General features: G+C 37.9%; 1 protein-coding gene across 1 annotated transcript in view; it reads left to right on the top strand.

The window, feature by feature from the left end:
* LOC103041514 (leucine-rich repeat and fibronectin type-III domain-containing protein 2) overlaps nt 1-16,930 on the top strand; it is a 282,231-nt gene that overhangs the window by 166,495 nt on the left and 98,806 nt on the right. The window contains exon 3 of the mRNA XM_022673189.2: nt 11,531-11,637. The gene's annotated coding sequence lies outside the window, so the exon portion shown is untranslated. The remainder of the gene's footprint in view (nt 1-11,530; nt 11,638-16,930) is intronic.

Genomic DNA, 16,930 nt, shown 5'->3' on the forward strand with positions numbered 1-16,930 from the left:
TATGAATATGAACTTGTTGTCTTGTTGTCATTATTTGTGATCTGAAAGCTCTGAATTTCTCATTTTCTGCAAATAAATGCTGTAAATGACAATATTTTTGGGGGGGAATTTGGGAAAAATGTTGTCCGTAGTTTATAGAAAAAAAAATAAAATAAATAAAAGTTTATTTTACTCAAACATATACCTATAAATAGCAAAATCAGAGAACATGATTCAGAAACTGAAACAGTCTCTTAATTTTCTCCAGAGCTGTATACAGTGGCTTGCAAAATTATTCATATCCCTTTGAACATTTCCACATTTTGTCACCTTACAACCACAAACTTAAATGTTTTTTTTTTTTATTGAGATTTTAAGTCATTATACAAACGCAAAGTATTGCATAAGTGTGAAGTGGAACAAATGTTTTTTTTTTTTTTTTTATCATTTTTTAGCAAATAAAAATCTGAAAAGTGGGACGTGTAAAAGTATTCATCCCCCTTATAGCAATGCTTAGTAGAGCCACCATTTGCTGCATCTAGAGACTAGAGGTTTTTGCTCCTTCTTCTTTATAAAACAGCTTAAGCCATTCTAGCATATGATTTTTTTTTTTATTTAAACCATTCCACTGTAGCTTAAATGTATAAAATACATTTAAGTTTGTGGTTGTAAAGTGACAAAATGTGAAAAAGTTCAAAAGGGTACGAATACTTTTGCAAACAACTGTATGTATACTGTATGTACACACCCTAGATTCCTCTAAAAGGTGGCATAAAGTTGTGTATCAGGCAGATCTGTAAATTATTAGAGGTGTGATCTGATTAGGCCTGTCTTGCATGCTGCACAAGAGAAGTCAAGATGCTCATTGCTACCTTACACCACACCAAAAGTCACAGTCACATTTTCACGCCTTGCTTTTGCATTGTTTAAATAGCAATGGTGCTCATTTACATGCAGTATCTATACCAATGGGCATGGTGGTCTTAAAATGAGTTGTTTTTAGGTACATGTCTTATTTCCTGATGAGGGCCAGTTTCATCATAATGTTTTTGATGCAATTGAAGATGTGTAAAGCTAAAAAAAACATGTTATTCTTCACAGTTTGGATGACCTTAGTATTAATATGCAATGCAAAACATTTTAAATTATGAAAAAACTCTGAATTTAAGGTGTGTCCAAACTTTTTTTTACGACGCTATATACCATCATTGCATTCACACATACGTTCACACAAGTTTTAATTTCATTCCAACACCTCCTTCTTGGTGTGTTATCTTTTTTTTTCGGCGTATGAATTCCTGCAGCGCACATAAATTAAATTACAGTACCGATGTCAGCTTTTACATCCACACCTCCGGCTGTTCTACCGTACTTCACCTCCACTGAATACTAATTACTATTTTTCTATTACCTGTTAATCAGCGTATGCTACATATTCAGTGTGTTTCCTCAGGCCTCAGGTTGTGCCATTATGTTCCTTCCTCTGCTCTCTGCTTCCACTCAGGCATACTTATGAACGAAGCTCCGCTGTGTCGAAGTGCGTCTCAAAGTCATGCTCTTTGAAGGTGAAGGGGAGTGGTGCACAATCCCCCCTCCAGTCCAGAAGCAAATGGCTTGGGCTACAGTGACTTGTGAATCTGTTCCTCTATAATTTTAAAATTTACCCAATTTTCCCCCCAATTTTTTGGTGCCTGATAACACCCACCCATTTACTAGGACCCCCTCCCCACCTCTCCCTATAACTTGCAATGCTCCCAACACTAGGGGGATCAGGACAAGCACATGCCTCCTCCAATAGATGGATATTGCCACTTTTTCAAACTGCCGCCAGTGCAGCATAGCATTACTAGCCAATTCTCAGTAATGAGGGAAGAGAGAGTCATATACAGACCCAGGTAGTAGTTGCTCTCTCTGGGTCTGGCTGCTGATGCTGAGGCACTCGTAATCCCTAGACCGCAGTATCAGAGTCCCATAATTTCTCATTTGTGTGCCTACTTCTTGTTTTCAGGTGTGACTTTTCCCCTTAGGACGTATTTACAAAGACACAGGCTTGAAATCATCCCTCTATAGAATGGAACACCCCTTCAAGAACCTAATGAAAATAAATAAAAACAACACCGTCTTTAGTTTTATTAACCATCAAATAGTGGTGCTTTGTAGGCGTCCCTGACAGCAAAATCATATGGGATTGCAATTAATTACTGAAGCTATTTGAGAGCTTATGGTTCAGATATTTCCATTCCACCTTAATTCTGAAGTGTTAATTACACTTTGTTGCCTTTAATAAATCATTTACATGAACATTTTAAGTTGCATTAGTATGAATTTACCATTCCACCTTAAATGGAAAAGCTTTATCCCTCTATAGAATGGAACAGCCCTTCAAGAACCTAATGAAAATAAATAAAAAAAAACACCTTCTTTAGCTTTATTAATCATCAAATAGTGGTGCTTTGTAGGTGTCCCTGACAGCAAAATCATATGGGGGGTGGGGGGGGTGAATAAGCAATTATTTATTATTGTCCAACCCTGATTCCTCATTGATTAAGGGAGCTGCACTTAATTACTGAAGCTATTTGAGAGCTTATGGTTCAGATTAAAGTGTTAATTACACGTTGTTGCCTTTAATAAATCATTTACATGAACATTTTAGCTTGGATTAGTTTGAATTTACCATTCCACCTTAAATGGAAAATCTTCAGTATGAAGATGCGTTTTTAGTGGCTTTAGTGGCTTATCTTTAGCTTTTAAGGTGTTTGTTATATAGCTATTTGCTCTGTATGTGCAGCCCGAGCACTAGATTTAGCCTGTTAGCTTGTTATCTCGCTAGCCTGTTGTTATTTTGGCATGGTTGCAGCCAACAGCATCCGTTGTAAATTCCATCAATAAAGCAACGACTGTAAACGTCTTTCTCTTTCATCCTTTCAGTACATCCAGTTGGACACTACAATATCTTTTTACTAAGAAAAATGACAAAAAAAAGTAACACACAGTGACTGTGATAGTTAAATTGGTACCACTTTAAAATACGACTACCTTTATAAAGGGTTTATGAATGGTTTACAATATGTTTATTAATGGTTACTAATTAGGTTGTAAATGCCTTAAAAACCATTAATAATCAGCTATAACACATAATTAGAAAGTGCAACAACTTATATGGCTGTGGGTTCACTATTTGGCAAACAACAGATCATTGTTGCCCTTTCTACGTATGCGTTATAACTGATTATTAATGATTTTTAAGGCATTTACAACCTAATTAGTAGCCATTAATAAACTTATTGTAAGCCATTCATAAACCCTTTATAAAGGTAGTCTTATTTTACAGTTTTTCTCAATTGGTTTGGCTCATTTCTTGAAACTGAGATGACATTCCTATAACTAAAAGGTAAATTGGCCAAACAGACTTACAGTTCTTCACAACACTTCAGATAACCAGCAAAATGTCATATGTCTCCCAAAACGTTCATTCTTGCTTCAAAATGAAGTCTTTCTCCCATATAAATAGTCAATACCATAAAAATGGCATAGATCCTTCTCAATTGCTTTGGCACATTTTCATTAATTTTGTCCATCTGTCAAAATAAACTGGACGGTGCAGCAAAACTACATGGATCCTCATCACTGCTCATATCGCTCCAAAAACAGTTTACCCACGTGTCAAAACTAATTTCCTTTCTCACACAAATCATCAGTGCCCCCAAAATGCATTGTCCCTTTGGCATTGTGTAAGTACTGCAAGTCAAAATGCTTAGATGTTTTGTCTTTATGGCAGAGGTCTAGCTAAAGGAATACAATGTTCACACCACACACACTGCACTCTTTCTGCTGAGGAAATTGTAACTATTTTTATTTACAAGTACATTTTTACACATTACTGTAGGTAGAAAGAAAAGAAAATACTAAGGAAAATGTATCAAATATACTATGTATACAAATTACAAAAACAAAACAAAATACATTACAGTAGGTAAAAAAATAGTCAAGCATCACAAATGCAATACAGTAACATTCTGACTACTCTGTGTCACTCCCCTCTCTCCATCACCTTCCTGGCCATCCATCCGCTGCAGTCTGTTTGGCCATAAATTCTCATCAACATTGCATCTGATATGTTCTTTAGCAATGCACTGTGGGAAGAATGCCTGAGCCATCCTCTACACTGATCGCCACAGGACTATATCATCGTTATATAATCACAGGACTAGCATCAAAGAACTAGCACCAGGCCAAGATGTATACAGTGGATAGAAAAAGTCTACACACCCCTGTTCAAATGGTAGGTTTTTGTGATGTAAAAAAATTACAATAAGACAAATCATTTCTACCTATAATGTGACCTATAACCTGTACAATGCAATTGAAAAACAAACAGAAATCTTTCAGGGAGGTGAAGTAAAAATAAACAACTGAGATATTGAGGTTGCATAAGTGTGCACACCCTTTTATAACTAGGGGTGTTGCTGTGTTCAAATTTAACCAATAACCTTCAAACTCACTTTAAATTGAAGTCAGCACACACCTGTCAACAATTAAAGTGCCTCTGATCAACTCCAAATAAAGTTTAACTGTTCTAGTAGGCTTGTCCTGATATTTTTGTAGCCACATCTTTCAGCACAAGCCATGGTCCACAAAGAGATGCCAGAGCATCAGAGGTATCTCATTATTCATAGATATCAGTCAAGTGAAGGCTACAAAAGTCATTAAATATACCATGGAACACTTTGAAGACTGTCATCATCAAGTGGAGAAAACATGGCACAACAAGACATTACCAAGAACAAGACATTTGACAAAAATTGATAAGACAAGAAGAAAATTGGTCAAGGAGGCTGCCAAGAGGCCGACAGCAGCACTGAAGGAGCTGCAAGAATTTCTGGCAAGTACTGGCTGTGTAGTACATGTGACAACAATCTGCCGACTTCTTCATATGTCTGTGCAAAACAAACATCCAGAAAACATCTAAGCTCTACTTAATTTTCCAAAAATTCATCTGATATCTACCAAACGCATGTGGGAAAATGTGTTATGGTTTAATGAAACCAAGGTTAAACGTTTTGGACATAATTCCAAAAGGTATATTAGGCGCAAAAGCAACACTGCTCGTCACCAAAAGAACAGCATACCTACAGTGAAGCATGGTGGTGGCAGCATCATACTTTGGGGCTGTTTTTCTTCAGCTGGAACTGGGGCTTTATTCAGGGTGGACGGAATTTTGAACAGTTCCAAATACCAGTCAGTATTGGCAAAAACCTTCGGCCTCTGGTAGAAAACTGAAGATGAAAAGGAACTTCATCTTTCAGCACAACAATGACACAAAGGACACATCTAAATCAACAAAAGAATGGCTTCAGCGGTATAAGATTAAGGCTTTGGAATGGCCCAGCCTGAATCCAGACCTGAATCCCATTGAACATCTGTGGGGTAATCTGAAGAGGGCTGGGCACAGAAGATGCCCTCACATTTTGTCAGATTTTGAGCAGTTATGCAAAGAAGAGTGGGCAAATTTTGCCACATCAAGATGTGTCACGCTGATAGGTTCCTACCCAAAAAGACTGAGTGCTGTAATAAATGCAAAAGATGTTGCAACAAAGTATTAGTTATATGTATTTAACCAGGTGATTTTAAGTTTTTTGTTTTATATTTTTTCGCTGTAAAGATTTATGTTTGTTTTTCAATTGCATTGTAGAGGTTATAGGTCACATTAAATGTGAAAAAAGTTATGAAATTATTTGTCTTGCTTTAATTTTTTTTACAACACAAAAACCTGGCATTTGAACAGGGGTGTGTAGACTTTTTATATCCACTGTATATAGAGCAATGCCAGCATTCAAAATAATAGACAACAAACTGATGGATTGGTCACCAGTAATGTGGGACACTCATTTTCGCCAAAACCTGCTTTCACCTGTTACCTACTCACCTGATTGTAATGAATTTATGAAATGTTCCAAAATATGTGTTCTGTATTGTATTACAATTTCTTAATTCATTTTGAGAATTGAGCAGACTATTCTGCAGATGATGACTTATATGATGAAATTGTGCTGACATGTTTTGAAGAGAACAACCACTACACTGAGAACTAACCAATTAAGATAGATCAACAAGATGCATTCTTTTGGAAAATGTACTAAATGTAGGATGATTGTGTTAAGTGTAGGCTACTTGTACAAAACCATTTGCAAAGATGTACTAAGTGCTTGAGACATGTACAAAGCATTTGAAATGTGATGAAAGCAATGAGAAATGCCATTCTGTTATGAGAAACTGCAAGTTAGTTTGGGAATTTGTCCATGTTATTTTGAGAATGTCATCTCAGTTTCAAGAAATGAGCCAAACCAATGGAGAAAAACTGTAAAGTGGTACCGTTAAATTTAATCTGATCACTGGATTGGAAATAACATATTTTAATGGTCGAATTAGAGTAACAAGTATTTTTACATCCTACATCATAGTAAAAGCTATGCTTTTTGTATTGCTAAAATAAATAAATACACACGTTACTGTGTTTCTTGCAGTGACAGACAGACAGACAGACAGGTGAAGGAAAAGTCAAGGCTGATCTAAACCTTTTATGGTGGCTTTTTTTTAAAAGAGACCTTCAGAAAGAGAATCTTAATGAGAGTGCCATTTATAACAAAGCTGCAATGGCAGTGCAATGTAAGAATACTTGCAGGCCTAGCCTAGTTACTTACCTCTTCTTATTCTTCCGCTATTTTATAACTGTCAAGTCTTGTGTTTTACCCTGGAGACCCGCTGTTGTTGTTTTTGTTGGTTTTTCCTTTCATAGCTGCAGATGCAAATTAAACAGGTTTTCCCCAAACACCTAAAACACACAGAAAAGTTTGTTTTACAGAACGTCTACTGTCCGAATGGAGTACTTGGTTTGACTGAAGTCAGAACCTAGAGAAAAATATGCTTTTTGTAGAGTGAAGTCATAAATATTTCAGCATCAGGGATATCTGGCATTAAAATGAACCTTAATATCAATGCAGAAAGTCAGTAGCACCGTGGTTGACTCCATATACTCTATCTGTGGCAATGACAACTGCTCAATCCAAATCTCCAGACTTCTCCAGACGTACAGACACACACGGACGCAGTGTACCCATTACCCAGAGTGCCTACAGGGAAAGATGGCTGACTGACACTGCCATTCATGAAATCTGGAATGCAGACTTTTGGTGAACTTCCAGAGAGTCTACTTGAGTTGCAGGTTTAAGCAAAATACAATACCATGCCTTATTTCTGCTAGTTATATTTTGTAGTGGTGGCCCAATGAAGCTAAGGACTTTTAGCTAGTTTTAGCAGCACCAGGTCCCACCCATAATTCTGAACCTGTGTCTACAGGGACTGGACAATGAAACTGAAACACCTGTCATTTAAGTGTGGGAGGTTTCATGGCTAAATTGGAGCAGCCTGGTGACCAATCTTCATTAATTGCACATTATTGCACCAGTAAGAGCAGAGTGTGAAGGTTCAATTAGCAGGGTAAGAGCACAACATTGCTCACAACATTATGGGTGACATACCAGAGTTCAAAAGAGGACAAATTGTTGGTGCACGTCTTGCTGACGCATCTGTGACCAAGACAGCAAGTCTTTGTGATGTATCAAGAGCCACGGTATCCAGGGTAATGTCAGCATACCACCAAGAAGGACCAACCACATCCAACAGGATTAACTGTGGACGCTGTAAGAGGAAGCTGTCTGAAAGGGATGTTCGGGTGCTAACCCGGATTGTATCCAAAAAACATAAAACCACGGCTGATCAAATCACGGCAGAATTCAACTCTCCTGTTTCCACCAGAACTGTCCGTCAGGACAATAAATTATTGTGGTCTAAAACCAGGTGTTTCAGTTTCATTGTCCAACCCCGGTACATTAGCTATAGCTCTCCATTATCTTTCTGTACTCTTGTTTTTTTTTTTTTCGTTTTTTTGCAATGTCCAGATCAAACAAAGGAGGATGGGTTCCTCTTACTGAGTCTTGGTTCCTCCCAACGTTTCTTTCTCTTAGTGTGAGTTTTTGAGGTGGATATTTGAAGTGTTGCCCAGGTCTGTTCTAGAGGATAGCCCCAACTACCTTAAATTCACAGTGGAGCAATCTGTGGCTCTATAGTAAAAGCAGTAAAAGTGTCTCTATAATGGTTCTATAACTCAAACTCAAAACTATTTGGGTGCTTAAGTAGATCTTGGTCTGGTTAAAGAGCTTTTCACATAGGTGGAAATCCAATTTAGCTGGTTCTATATAGAATTCTTTATGTGTTTTCTCAAACGACAACGGTTCTATATTATATTTTATCACCAGTAAACGCCGCCGAGCATCTGCACGCTGCTTAAAGTGTGTATTTTCCCCTCTCTGAAGATAAGTGCTGCTTATAACAGCTATGGTGGGCTCTCTCTCTGGTTCTCCTGTGAAGCTGAACACCTGGATGTAGGCAGCGACAGCCTTTAGTGCTTCAGCAGCGAATCCATTCCAGCTTTCTACTGAGCGCCCTCCACCATTTCTCCAGCCCGAGCCCAATCTGGATCCACTAATCCCTCTCATTACAGCCAGACGTCAGCTCCAGTTACTCTGCATCAGTCTGCAGGAGATACATCAGATCTGGCTCACTCCGCTCCCTGCAGAGCACGGCCTCATGAATATACATGCGGCATGTATTGAGCCGGAGAAACACATGTAAAAAAAAAAAAAAAGAAAGAAAGAAATAATAAATAATAAAAAAAGCAACACTGCGCCCATTAAAATATTGATATCCTTTTTTTAGGTCTTAGATATGGACATAAAAAAAAAAAAACACTGTCATGGATTTACCTCAAGGGATTTGTATCTCCATTCTTCGGTAAAGTGAAATGCAACTGCAGGCCTCTTGTAAAATTCTAGGCTTCCTGTAACAGCATGCACGCAACCACTGGGGTCAGTCCTCACTCTGTGGAGGTGATTTGGGTGTTTTTTGCTGCTCGGGCTCCAATTGATCGTGAACTCAAGTGTATTTTAAGATGTTTTCCATATCTGCTCCTCCACGTTCTTGAACTCCATGTGAACTGTGGCATTTATTCAATCTGTCCGATCGATACGAGAGAGCGGTCTCGGTGTTCATTCGTGCAGAATATTTCACCCTTAAAATCGCCACTTTCTCTGCTTGTGTATTGTAACGATTTTCTGAGAAGGGGTCGGGGCATGTTTTTGGAAGCTATACCAATCTATTTCCCATTTTTTTTCATGGTGGTATTTATTGTAGCATTTGTATTTTTCATTCTTTCATTCATTTTCTTCAGATACTTATTGCTATTCTCATCATGATCAAAAATGACAAACAAAAGGATTTCAACCACATGGAAGTGTTTGATTAAGAAAGATTAAGAAAGATGAAATTTAGAAAGAAGATAAAAGTTACCAGAAATCAAAACTATTACGGGTTGTACTTATTAAGCAACACATACAGAACTTGTATGTAACTTGTACACTGTAAAACCCAATAAGTTGACTAAACTCAAAACGTTTGTTGTAACCGATTACCTAATAAATTTTAAGTTCATGTAATATAATTTTTAAGTACAGTGAACCTAAGAAATACATATACATATATATTAAAAATGTATAGTTTCCTGAATTTGTATTTAGTCTTCTTTCTGATTTCATTCAACTATTTTTTTAAAATACTTATAGAAAAGTAGATGAAAGAAAACAGTAATTAAAAGTACTGAGAGCACAGCGAGAGTTACTGCGGCTCAGTAAATGATGTTGTTCTATAACCAACAACACAAAGACTAAGCATTTAATCATAGTATATGATCTACAAGTTTACCTAAGGTAGCCCTGGGTGAATCACTACACACTGATGGTGAGTGTCAGAAACTGTTGGACACACCCAGTATGCAAATAGATTGTGACAGAAGCCAATGGACAAGTAGCTGCCAATGGCAACAGACTAAACTCAGTTATTTTAAGTTGGTTTCAATCAAATATCTCAGTTTGAATAGTACAGTATATGTGCCCACACATGTTTAGAAATATCCAATGTTATGTAAAACAGACTTAATTTATTTTGAGTTCAAACAACTTCTGGGTTTACAGTGTATGTACCTATGTATGTATGTATGTATGTATGTATGAAATGCATGTGTATCGCAACATGCCACATACCTCAGCACATATCTCAGAGTTGTAGAGGTTCCTAATGGTTTTTACCAATAATCTTCCCCATGCAGCATGAATATAATATCTCTCACAGTTCCTGCAAATTTTGTAGTTGGGTTGAAGTATTGATAGCATCTCACACATCTTCAATCAAGCACCATATTTCTCTGGATCTAAACCCAAGTCCCAATTGCCCCAGCACCACTGGGGCATCCTCACATGGAGGATGGTGGAGGAGAGCAAGGTCTCTGACCTCCACCAGATCTGTGATGGAAATTATCTCATTATGGAGAAGTGGAAGAGGATTCCAATGGTAACCTGTGAAGCCCCAGTGAACTCCATGCCCAAGAGATTTAAGGCAGTGCTGGAAAATAATGGTGACAAAAAAATAGTACACAAACTTCTACTGGAAACATACTCTAATATTGTGCTTCTTTTATATTTTTACCTTTAAATATACACAAAAAGGGTAGCACGGTTTGACAGGGTAGCACAACTCGACAGAACACCAGATCTCTCGGCTTGCCGTGGGGGCATATCTTGAATTCAAATAAAGCAACAGATGTAGTCTATCATAAGTTTAAGGTTTTGAATTTTAATCAGCCTCACTGTGATCTATCTTTCTATAAATCTATATTCTGCTGTTTTTAGCTTCTCTTCCGTGGTTGGTAGGCAGCTGTTTTGTGTGTTCGAAGTCGCAGTCTGCTGTTCCCTGATTGGCTGGATGTACGTGTGGCAACCGGATTTGTTTAAATAAAGTTGATCTCTGCTGAACTTTTTGCTGGAGGGTGGGAATGCGTTCAACGCAACCCAGCCTGCACCGCGGCATGCGCCGGCTCTCTCCATTGAAATGAATAGGATGCGTTGTGCTAGTGGACGTCTTTCTTGCGGGCGAGTCACACTAACACCAAAATTTTATTTCAAGTAGCGGGCCATAAAATATCGGGCCACGAGTTTGAGACCCCTGATCTACACCAAGACAAAAGCAGAATGACAGCAGGTCATCTTCAGTGACAACTTCTGCTTTTTGTGCCTTGGTCTGCCTTGAGACGACCAATGAATCTGTGTATAGAGGAAAGAATATTCCAGCTGCATGGCATGGATTATTGCAGGACACCATTAGGAACCTCTACAACTCTACAACCGAGATATCTGACATGTTGTGATATACTATGAGTAGCTCAACATACATATGAGCAAGATTTCCCATATCAGTCAAAATCTTCAACCGTTCATTGTTCCTGGTAATCTTTATGTTTTGTTCTGAATAGGACCGCAACCCGACACTCCCTTCTGGGTTCAACTTGTTGTTTATTTGATGATCAGTGTATTAGTGAACAGGGGTATTGTTGTGTAGTATTATTACTGTAATACTGTAACACTAATTACTTCTTCTTTTCTAGGAGGGTGCTTTTCTGGAAACACCACTGTCTCGCAGGCTGAAGCATATGGGAGGTTCCATTGGATAACTCCTTGACAGTCAGGAGAACAGCAGACAGAATTGGATTTGGTATGTTGCATTTATTAATTAAACAGTTAAATCCGTTCCTGGCCGCCGTTCCCTTGGGGTTAAAGCTGTCTATGCTGTGAATCTGAATGAGCTTGCTTGCTTAGATGAGATGAGAAGGTTGCATATGCTTGATGGTTAACATTCAATGGAGAACGTTGGGGGCTGTGTGTTATTTTTAAGCTGTGCAGATAAGGCTGTTGGTGGGTCCCACTTTATTATAAGGGCCTCTAAAAACTCTATATTCAATAATCCATGTAATAACAGTGTTATACACAGGTTTATAACAGTCGGTCAGACATAGCAGAATATGTTTTCCATCTTCCCGTAGTAAAATATGAATAGTGATTTTTAGTATAGAAAAGCAATAATTACATACCACTCAAAAGCTGTTTGAAGAAATATACATTTATACACAACTTATTGTACACACACTATTTCACTATTACACACTGTGCCCTATTAAACACAAGTCACAATTGATGCTGGCACATGGGTAAATACACAACCTGCACATCTGTCATAAATCTGTAACTGTAAATACTTCACTATTAGTTACACTGTTAATACATGAATTAACATGTAACTACACAGTAATTAGAGGCACTTATTATAAAGTGGGACCTGTTGGTGTACTAATGGACACTAGACTACTGGACAAGTATTATCGTACAGTATCATTAAATTAGCAAATTATACCACAGTTAGTTCCGACCCTGCAATTTGATTGGCTGAGAGGCATTTTATGAGTGCCATTATCAGCCGGTAATGCACTGTAACCAAGCTCTCGATGTATTACTGTGCCACAAACAGGGAACCTAGCAATGATGCAGCGCTTACAAGCCAAACAGCACAGCTACTAACAGAGCAGCAATGGAACTATTTTTTACTTGCGGAGTGTTTATAACCAAACTGATCGTATTTTCTCATCCTCTTTAACTCAAAATCTTTCAATAAACAGCGATAATGGAACTGTGGTATAATTAAGCAATAATACACTTGAGGTTCGTGCTATAACATGTAATATTGGCCTCTCTTGTATTATTGCTTAAATAACACCACCAACAACAACAAAGCGAAGTATGGTACCATCAAGGTATTCTTGATATTCAGAGGAGCCACAGGAAATTCTGGGAACTTAAATTCTGGGTACTTAAAATGAAAAGTACATTCTTTCATTTTATTGGGAAGTTTATCAAAACTGATATTCAGGACCTCCAATCAATGAAATCTTGCATAATTGATACTATAACCAACATCACCTCATTCAGTCTATGAAGAAACTTGGAACAGAACTCAAACAGTGAGCCAACTTAGGCTACTTTTACGCAGCAGGTACAGTAAATGTGGTTCAAATATGATATTTAAAGTCGATTGTGACACAGATGTGTCTTTGTGTGTCAGTGTAATTTGGAACACTTCAGAACGTGGTATTAAAATCCATATATCCAAAATACATATTCGATTTGCAGACTCTATCTGAACAGCCAGATCAGAATCCATGCAACAAAAATATATATATATATATATATATATATATATATATATATATATATATATATATATATATATGTCAAGAAACAGGGAAGAAAGAGCACAGGCAAAACGAGGTAACAGAACTCTCTTAAATATTTGGACTGGTGTTCCAATAATATTGAAAGGCTTGTGTCCAAATTTTATATGTTTTGGACTATGGGAGGAAATTCAGACAGACACAGGGAGAACATGGAATCTCCACCCAGATAGGGACTTGAACCTAAGACTACAGTGCTGAGAGGCGAACATGCTAATGCTAAGCTACTGTGACAACCAAAGTAAAAAAAAAGTACTTAATTAAAAAAATTAATTCATAGATTTTGAAATTCTGACAAGGATTAAAGTGAAACTTAACAGGAAGCATTGGCTCTGTTGTGCGTGCATGCCACTTACAAAGCACAAACTGCTCAAACAGGTGTCAGATATATTGGTCACATTAAAAAGATTTTATGAACTGTCTACAATAAACTCTAAAAATCAGATTTAGTCAGAAAATTGGATTTGGGCCACTTTTACCTGCTGTTTTAACGAAACACAAGAGTTGTCCACACCAAAGATGAAAAATGCAGTGACGATTGTTCCTTAAAATTATCGTTTATTAATCATTTTTGAGGCAAAATGTTTAATTAATCATGACACTGATTTGAGTTCATATTACCCAACATAACAACAAGCTATAAAACAGTTAAATCTATTTAGCTTAGCGCCAGTATATGGTTGTTTGTTCACACCCCGCTGTAATCAGCACTGAATGCTTAAGCTTCAGTCTTGCTTTGGTAATGAATTACTCCAGACACCTGAGTGTCTCGTAAAGCCGCTATAGGGCACTATCACTGTACACACCTGGTGAGATAGTGAGGCGGAGTGCAGATTGATGATGCTGAGAAAAAAAAAAACATGGTGAAATTGCAACAGTAGGGAAGCTGGTGTTGGGGAGGGAGAGAGAGAGAGACGCTCGCAGTGAGAGCGGCGCTGAACTAAAGCTATCCATCTCACTCAGTGTCGAGGACATTGCTATGCATGAAAGGGGAAACCATCTGTACAGAATCTTGGGAAAACATGCCTTTCTCAGCAGTTGGCTTTTTTTAATCTAGCTGGAGGGCTGTGTTGATATTCTGATACGCTGCGGCCGGAGATCTGTGACTTCTCCCCCTGTGTCTGACATTTCACTCGCTGGTGTCCAGAGCACTGCAGCTGTGCTCTCACTGATGTCTGAAGGCAGTGCACATACAGTGTGAAGAACAAACACAGCACAGTTACAGTGGAGGAGTTCATCTCTCTCTCTCTTTCTTACTCTCTTCCACACTCTGTCTTTCTGACTGTCTCTCTCTTTCTCTCTCTCTCTTCCTATCTCTCTTTTCTTGCCTATATCTTTGTTTGGTTCTCGGTATACACTATGGTTCTCTCTGCCCCTCTTTTCTTTTACTCTATCTCTTTTTCTAATTATCTATCTGATTGTCTGTCTTCCTATTTCTCTCTTTTTCGTTATATCTCTATCTAACTCTCTCTCTCTCTCTCTTTCTTACTCTCTTCCTCGCTCTGTCTTTCTGACTGTCTCTCTCTTTCTCTCTCTCTTCCTATCTCTCTTTTCTTGCCTATATCTTTGTTTGGTTCTCGGTATACACTATGGTTCTCTCTGCCCCTCTTTTCTTTTACTCTATCTCTTTTTCTACTTATCTATCTGATTGTCTGTCTTCCTATTTCTCTCTCTTCTCTCTTCCTCCCTGTCTTTCTTTCTACCTGTCTATCTGCAGCTCTCTCTCTCTCTTTTTCGTTATATCTCTCTCTAACTCTTTGTTTCTCTCTCTGTCTCTTCCTATCTCTCTTTTCTTGCCTATATTTGCTTTTACTCTTTTTTTTCCAATTTATCTATCTGTTTGTCTGTCTTTCTAATTCTCTCTCTTTTTCCCTCCATCCCTGTCTATCTGCATCTCTCTCTCTCTATCTCTCTCTCTTTCCTTGCCTAGCTTTGCCTTTATTTGTTTCTCTGTATCTATACGTACCCTATAGGCCCTATGTTATTGTGATGTTTATTGTGATATCTATCTTATTTTCATCCCTTCTGCCTGTTTTTGTTAAATAGCAACAGCACATGTGAGTATATCTATGTCAATGGCATGGCAGTCTCAAAGTGAGGTGTGTTCAGGTAAATTTCTAGCGTATTGATATCTTGGCAACGGAAAACACCAGTGCGCCACTGACTGAAAAAAGTCTGACCAAAGTCAGAGTGCACCTGACTCTTAAAGGGAATGACAAGCGACACACTGATTGGTTTATTGCACGTTACGCCCAAAACACATCCATGATTAATTAAGAGAATTAGTTCATGTCTTTTGCTGTTTTTTAGACGCGCAAAACATACTTTTCCGACACACTGACACGCCCTAAATTAAGCTGAACATGGTGCAAGTTGACGGCTTGCATAAAGATTGGTACAATAAGGCCCTGTGTGTATTAAACATGCATTATGCTTTCTCTGGACAGTAAAGGCAGTTACTCCAGTTAAATATTCTTGATTTCAGAGGAAACTATGCACAAGCAATTAAAGAACCTTTGGGAGGCAATACTAGCCATTACAATTTGATGAGTGCAGTTTATATACTTTTTTGTCTGCTTTTAATGCAACAACTTTAGAAACTGTCTGTTCCTGCCATTTCTTCTGGTGCCATTGTCAGCAGAAAATCAATGGTATTCACTGGACATGTTAGTGGTTTTAATGTAATGGCTCGGATTCTTATGCTTGCCCATTTTACCATCTTCTGACACATTAGGAACTGTTTGTCCCACTTTTCGACAGATGCCATTGTAACTAGTCAGTAGTTTCAATGTTATGGCTGTTTTTAATAATCATTTATTTATTTGTTGTTTATTATTTTGTTACCTTATTGATTGACAAGACTAGACAGCATCTTATTGAGCACTGTCTGTATACATATTCTTCTTTCAGTTATTTTTAAATAATTATTTATAACACTGCATTAAAAATGAAACTACTTTTATTACTTTAATCAATAGTATGAAAGCAGTATGTTGAGAGTACATTGATTTTCCAGGGTTTGTATTATATCCTGCATCTTTATGCATCTCTAGCAGGTTGTGGACACACTTATTTCCATTTTAACTCAAGTGTGAAATCCAGACAGTCCTAGCGTGACCGCTACATTGACATTAGTGTACATAGCACATCTCTGTAGACTCAATTTGAAGTTTATTTGAAATAATAAAATCATATACAGACTTTATCCCCCACTTTTCCAGACTTTCTCTCAGATAATTTCAGCAGCAATACTCAGATCATCATTTTGGTCGGCCAGAAAATCCAGGTTTGACATAATTACATATCCTGATGTTGACAATCAGAGCAACATTAGCCGCACCTGCTCGCTGCACAGCCCTGCTGCAGTGTGGAGAAGCGATTTCTCCGCCATTCTCCAGACTCCTTCACTCTCATCAAAGCCCCCCTGAGCGTGGCCACCTCTCAATCCATGCTCCCAATATGTGTGTGTGTGTGTGGTCTTCTCTCATCTACAGCTGCTTTGTAGGACCACGTTTGATACTTCAGTCAAGACTCAACCCACACAAAGCCAGGTAGAAGCAGCCTGAGGGTAGTTCTGGCTCAGAGGTTCACAGCATGGGTATTTTTTTTTTTTATATTCTTTGGTGAAAGGTAGGAGGTATACTTATTAAAGTGGGATATGAAAGTAGATTTTTAATAAAACATCATTAAAAGTAGTTCTAAATGTGAATATTTGAAACAAGG

This window comes from Astyanax mexicanus, chromosome 14 (genome assembly GCF_023375975.1).
Source record: "Astyanax mexicanus isolate ESR-SI-001 chromosome 14, AstMex3_surface, whole genome shotgun sequence".
NCBI classification, from domain to species: domain Eukaryota; kingdom Metazoa; phylum Chordata; class Actinopteri; order Characiformes; family Acestrorhamphidae; genus Astyanax; species Astyanax mexicanus.